The sequence below is a fragment of the Lathyrus oleraceus genome, chromosome 3 (assembly GCF_024323335.1).
Source record: "Lathyrus oleraceus cultivar Zhongwan6 chromosome 3, CAAS_Psat_ZW6_1.0, whole genome shotgun sequence".
NCBI lineage: Eukaryota > Viridiplantae > Streptophyta > Magnoliopsida > Fabales > Fabaceae > Lathyrus > Lathyrus oleraceus.
Genome location: NC_066581.1, coordinates 281,336,662 through 281,343,054, shown reverse-complemented (window position 1 = coordinate 281,343,054; position 6,393 = coordinate 281,336,662). Strand labels below are relative to the sequence as shown.

General features: G+C 37.5%; 1 long non-coding RNA gene across 5 annotated transcripts; it reads right to left on the bottom strand.

The window, feature by feature from the left end:
* Positions 1–1,226: 1,226 nt before the first annotated feature.
* LOC127127030 (uncharacterized) lies at positions 1,227–3,592 on the bottom strand. 5 transcript variants are annotated; one of them, XR_007805199.1, is made up of 8 exons: positions 3,269–3,592; positions 2,921–3,177; positions 2,725–2,775; positions 2,453–2,590; positions 2,201–2,320; positions 1,991–2,119; positions 1,528–1,768; positions 1,227–1,447 (listed from the first exon to the last, which is right to left on the bottom strand). It is a non-coding gene; the product is annotated as an uncharacterized LOC127127030 (long non-coding RNA). The 5 variants fall into 5 exon arrangements; XR_007805197.1 differs by having other exon boundaries at positions 1,558–1,768; XR_007805198.1 differs by having other exon boundaries at positions 1,569–1,768.
* Between the last annotated feature and the right edge of the window lie 2,801 nt (positions 3,593–6,393).

The following is a 6,393-nucleotide window of genomic DNA, read 5'->3' as shown; positions in this document are numbered from 1 at the left end:
ATGGCTAAGAAGATGTTAAGAGCGGGTTATTATTGGCTGACAATGGAATCTGACTGTTGCAAGTTTGTGAAAAAATGCCACAAGTGTCAAATTTATGCGGATAAGATTCATGTTCCTCTGACACTGTTGAATATCATTTCCTCTCCATGGCCCTTCTCCATGCGGGGATTTGATATGATTGGCATGATTGAGCCTAAAGCTTCGAACGGGCATCGTTTCATTCTGGTGGCTATTGACTACTTCACAAAGTGGGTTAAAGCGGCATCGTGTGCGAATGTGACAGTCATACCCCAATTTTGTCCGGGCATATTTAAATTTTCATACAATTGATTTCATTTTTATTTTGCATCATATGCATAGCATGACATACACTTCATCACGAGAATACCTCACCTTAGTTTCATATCACTATTGTATCATTTCTGTACTACCTAGAAACATGCATTTCATGATTTCAATTTCGTCCGAAAGTATGGTTTATTACACGAATACGAGGAAAAGGGCATAATGAAAGGATACTATCTAAGTTGGAATACTAGTTTGGATCAAGGTCATGGGTGAGTCTTGTCATGCAAGCATCATGTCGATGAATCCGTAAGCTTAGCCATGAACTTGGTTTGTTACAAGCAGACTCGTTCGTATATCAGATGGACCATAATAACACTACGTCTTGTGTAGAACAATTCTTGCATTAAATTTGCATCTTTCTCACCTTAGTAAATCAAGGTCAACAAGCAAGTGGTGAGTGACTTAAGATGAGTTCATGGATTGTCATTTATAATCGTCATTTTGGGTCGTGAATGGAGAGGTTTCATCAGGATCGAGTTTTAGGCGCGAAGAAGACAAAAAATGAAGAAGTGAATGTAAGGTCATGGTTGTTTTGATGAAGTGGGTTAGGTTTTCATGGATGCTGTTATATGCTCATAAGAAATCTCGCCTTGCTGGTGCGGGATGTTTATGGATGTCGGTTTACTCGATCGCTTGCCAGGGCTGGGTTCAATCAAACATATGCAAGGCAATGCTAGTTGGACGTATATGAGGCAATGTTATTTGGTACATCAAACCTGCTATGGTCCGGTTGTGCAAAAACTAATTCCATGCTTGCTTATATACATTGGCTTATTTGGAAAGAATTGAACAGAAATGGATTAAATGGAGTTATTCAGACCAATTGTGTTTGAAACATGTTCAGCCCCTTCACAGAGTGATGGATTAAGAATTGAATGTGAGAATTGGAATAGATTGGCAAGTTCTATTGATAAAGGCATAAATTTACAATTGTATTGATAAACTTTATGGTTTACAAAAGTCCTAGCCTATGATCTAAGGACATGTTGGCATTACAAGAGAAATTATTCAAGCATTGGAATAGCATGGCAGCTAAGCAATACAACTCATTGCACTCTCTTCTTCAAGTAATTCCAAGAATTTGCAAGCATACCGCAACCTGCACAATCCAAAAGCCTATCACATAAGTGAAACAAAAGCCAAGAACACTAAAATCATCATGAATGGAGCGAAGCATACACAGTTGAAGACAAAGCTTAAAAAATGTACATGGTTATTACAATGTCATGGTATTCAAAACTGATTTTTCTGCAACAACAGAGTTGTGCTTCGAATACACAAGCCACAGCAATTCAGCCACCATGCCGTACTTTGCTTTGTCCAGCAGGCACAAACATGCACAATCAAAAGATCACATCACACGAACCACAGAGAGAAATGCTAGAACCAGCAGAGAAGTGTGTTGTCCGTGCTCCTTTACCTAATCAAACAAGAATTGGTAGTGAGAAAGCTTACAGTGAGTGCACAATGGTTAACAACTCCAAGACAGATGATTCAGTTCCAGAATGCTGATGTTAATAACTGGATAGGGATTTGGTCCGTAGCAGAGATGTTAAACAGTCGAGAAAAACTGATATGCTAAACACAGTTAAGAGTATCTCTTAGCCTGCACTTGGAAATGAGGATACATTTAAAGATTCACCTTTTTGGGACATAGGGTTTAACTACAGCGGCAAGACCATCGCATTATGAATCATCAATTAAAGACGGGATCGGTTTAAATGCCATAATGCTCCAAACCAAAACAGTGCCAGGGTATGCTTTAAAAAACCTGTTACAATAGAACCTATTATCAGAACCATGACAGATGTTGAACCATGACAAGAAGAAACCTGTTACCAAACCATCCAACCTTGATCAAATACACGATCTAGAAACTGCACAAACCACTACTGCACCATCAAGCATAGCAACCCACAAATCAGTTCACGCACCGGCAAAGCATCCAAAGCAAAAATCCCAAAGCACCAACCTGCAAGAATGAAATTCATTTTAATATCCAAAACAAAAATAATCGTTACCATAGCAAAAATTCATTCAACTTCTAACACAACAGCTAACAACATCACATTCCAAGTTAAAAGGTTTTCAGCATATGACTAACCTTATGGTAATAGAATCACATGAGCAATTATGACCACCACCATGTAAAACACAGCAGACTACCAATCCAAGCTCAGCCATCAACAAGGTTAACATCCATACAAGTATCATCAAGCATCCTGAATATCATTCAGATCACCTACCAAACACCAAACCAAGCATCAACAAATATGGCATCAATTTAATGGTCATAAGACTTGTAAGCACACAATCGTTATGACAAACCAAAGGAAAAAATTCACTGAACTAGGAAAAAATAATTGAGCAACATACCTACCAAATCAAGCACTATCGAATGCGGCATCATTTTGATAATCATGAGACCTACGAAAAATTCAAGAATTACATGACAGTGAAAAGTAAAGTTCTTACCGTGACATGTAGATCTTTCACAACAGTGAATAAAAAAACTCAAAATAGACAAGGTGTTTAAGAGATTTCGCTACAGACAAAGCTTAAACCTTAATACCTTCATTTTGTGGACCACGTCAGAAGGGAGGACCACCAAATCTGGACGAGATTCTTTTGCCTAACGGATTGATGCATCCAAAGATTTGCCAGCTCATGAAGGAGGAGCAGACTGAACCTCGTATTGAACTCTATAAAAGGGAGCGCTCATTCATTGAAAGGCCTCTCCCTTCTTGCATCGTTACGCTGCTGAAAACGAGACTTCACACTCACGCAGAAACCCTGAGTCGAAGTTTCCTTTGGAGTTTTGCAGCAAAGCTATCAACAGAAAACACACAGTCAAACGAAAGAATCCTAACAACCATGGAGACTGCGAAGTAAGAAGCCCAGCCGTGAATAATGAACATACCTCATCTGGACAATCAGTTGCGGTTAGAGCACTCGTCGTAAAAACCCAAGCGATAACGCTAGATCTTAGACAGGAGGACCTTCCGATTGGGTAAACCCTCGCCGTTTTTCCCTTTTATCTCGAATGATCCATTTTTCTTGCTTTTCTCGTTTAATCGTCTTGATCTTGGTTGAAGAGAACAGATGTCAAGCTTTAATCCCTTTGTATTTCTTTTTCATTCGATCTAGACGTTTGTGTGTTGGGTTTATCGATGGATGCATGTTTTAGGGTGAGGGAAAGAATATTTTGTCTTTGAAAGAAAAAACAGAAGTTGAGCGAGAAGCAACCGGAGGAATAAGGGCCCGTTTGAAATGCATCTTAAAAATTCTTTTTAGTTTTTAAAAATTTAAAATTTAAAAACTTGTTTGAATATAATGTTTTGTAAAAGTGTTTTTAAAAACTCTTTTCTATTTTTCAGTTTTTAAAAGTAAAAAAGTGAAACAATTTAGTTGTGTTTTGCTTCTCACTTTTTAGTTTTTTGTATTATAAAACTTGAAGAAAAAACATAAAAATTTTATAATTTTCATTTATAACGTTAATGTGATTTTAAAAGATTAGATTATCAAATAAGTTTTTTCATTTTCATATTTTTAAAACAGTTTTTAAAAATTACTTTATCAAACAAATTTTTTGTTAATTTTCTTCTTAAAAATAGTTTTTTAAAATAGACTTGAAAAACAAATTTTAAGAACTAAAATTGAAAAGTGTTTCAAACAGGCCCTAAGCATTTTGTTTTCGTTTTGTTCTATGCATCTCCACAACTGTTCAAGTGCTGAGTTTACATTTATTAGTGTGTAAGTGGTAGTATTGCTATGTAGCTATTATGGTTATTGAGTACACAAACACACCGATTCCCAAGAAAATCACGCGTGGTCTGTGTATGGAGCTCAAAGGCCACCTGCGGTGGCACGATAGGGACAGTTGTACAACTGCCCTTTCGACTACTGCTTCGTTACCGAATGTACCACTAGTTGGATTCATACCCCAGTTTATTTTACTTCTTTATAACTTGTTACAACATTTTATTTAAATATTTTGGATAGCAATTTTAGTAATAAAGACATGACACAAGGTCCTATTTGTTTTTCTATCTCAAAAAGATTTTAAGCCTATTTATTTTTAGAATAGTACGATTAAATGAGTAATTGATTTACTAAAGTAAATAAGTGCTTAATTCATTATGTATCTTGTCACTAAATTAATTTTGAGCAAATACCAAGCACTTTTATCTAAACTTTATTGGTTTTGTAAAATCGAATTCAAAGTCTTTAATCAATATATTCCTCAAAACTTTTAATAATTAATTTTGAATGAAAAGGAGAATAGTAAGCCTCCGCTTCACTATCTCTCGACTATTCGAACAATTGGCGTACGCCATATTGCTCGGATTTTCATCATTCATTTAAAACCCTAAAACTCCAAAAAATCCAAATCACCCCTCCAAATTAATGTAATTCCTAAAACATTCTAAATTTTACATTTCCGATAATAAAAGGATAGGAGGCGTACGCCTCACTATCTTACGATTATTCGAATAATTGGCGTACGCCACATTGCTCGAATCATCGACTTTTCAAAACCTACCAATTCAAAATTCAAACTATTTTCGTAAATCACATACAAACATCAAAACATATCTTTTACAATTTAAACCTCGGATGATAAGAGACAGGAGGCGTTCGCCTCGCCATCTCTCGATTATTTGAATAATTGGCGTATGCCATATTGCACAAATTATCGAGTTCCGACTAAAATACGCTAAATAGACTTGGATAAGGGAATAGGTGGCGCACGCCTCATTATTCTTTGAATAAGCAAGTAGGAGGTGTACGCCTCACTACCGTGCGTATTCAACATCCACAAACAAACTTTCAAAATAATTCGAACGAAAAAGGAGTAGAAGGCGGTCGCCTTATTATTCCTCGAAAGAATTGGATGATTGGTGTACACCATATTGCTCACTCTTTCGTCGTTCTTCAAAACACCTCAACAAATCAAACCAAACTTCTCGCCCCCAAGCGATCAAAACCAATCAAACATCAAACACATCAATTCAACTTGTCACCCCCGCGTGACCAAAACCTCTTCAAAAGAACACTGTTAATCCTTTCTAATGTGCCCAACAAACCAGTGCTAGAGCCTCCACCGAGAGTAGACAAGCCAGCGTTTAGCCGTTAGAACGTCGACTTACACAATCGTTCATCAAAACAAAACACACCAAATATTCGTAGTAGCCCGAACTACGAATGCTCTGATTTCCTTATTGCACTATAAGGATACGTAGGCAGGAGATTGCTGTATCTTCGCGAGCACACTAATAAAAAACCTCCCCTTTTCCCTCATGAGGTCTTCATCCATATCTATCATCAATTCCAATTACTCGAAGCAAGCGAATAACAATCAAATAGCAAAATCAGAGTAAAAGGTTCCCGTTGAGTACAACGGACGTGAGGGGTGCTAATACCTTCCCCTTACGTAATCGACTCCCGAACCCGAATATGGTTGCGACGACCATTATTCTATTTTCCTAAAGGTTTTCTCGATATTTTCCTATTCCTTCATTGGGATAAATAAAGTTCGGTGGCGACTCTGTTTCAAACAACATTTTTCCGCGTTCCATCGCGAGGGATCGCATTATCATTTTTCGAGGTGCGACAGTGACCAAGCAAGTTTTTATGACGTTTATCAAGAATCAGATTATATGTCGTTATGGTGTGCCAAGTAAGATCATTACTGATAATGGATCGAATTTGAATAATAATATGGTGGAAGCTCTTTGCAAAGACTTCAAGATTGAACACCATAGGTCTTCTCCCTACAGACCTAAGATGAATGGGGTTGCTGAAGCTGCAAACAAGAACATCAAGAAGATCATTCAGAAAATGGTTATGACATACAAGGATTGGCATGAGATGCTCCCATTTGCTTTGGACGGGTATCGTACATCTATCCGGACTTTAATAGGGGTAACCCCTTTCTCACTTGTTTATGCATGGAAGTTGTGCTCCTAGTAGAGGTGGAGATCCCATCGCTGCGTGTCTTGATGGAAGCCAAGTTGACTGAGGCTGAATGGTGTCAGACCAGGT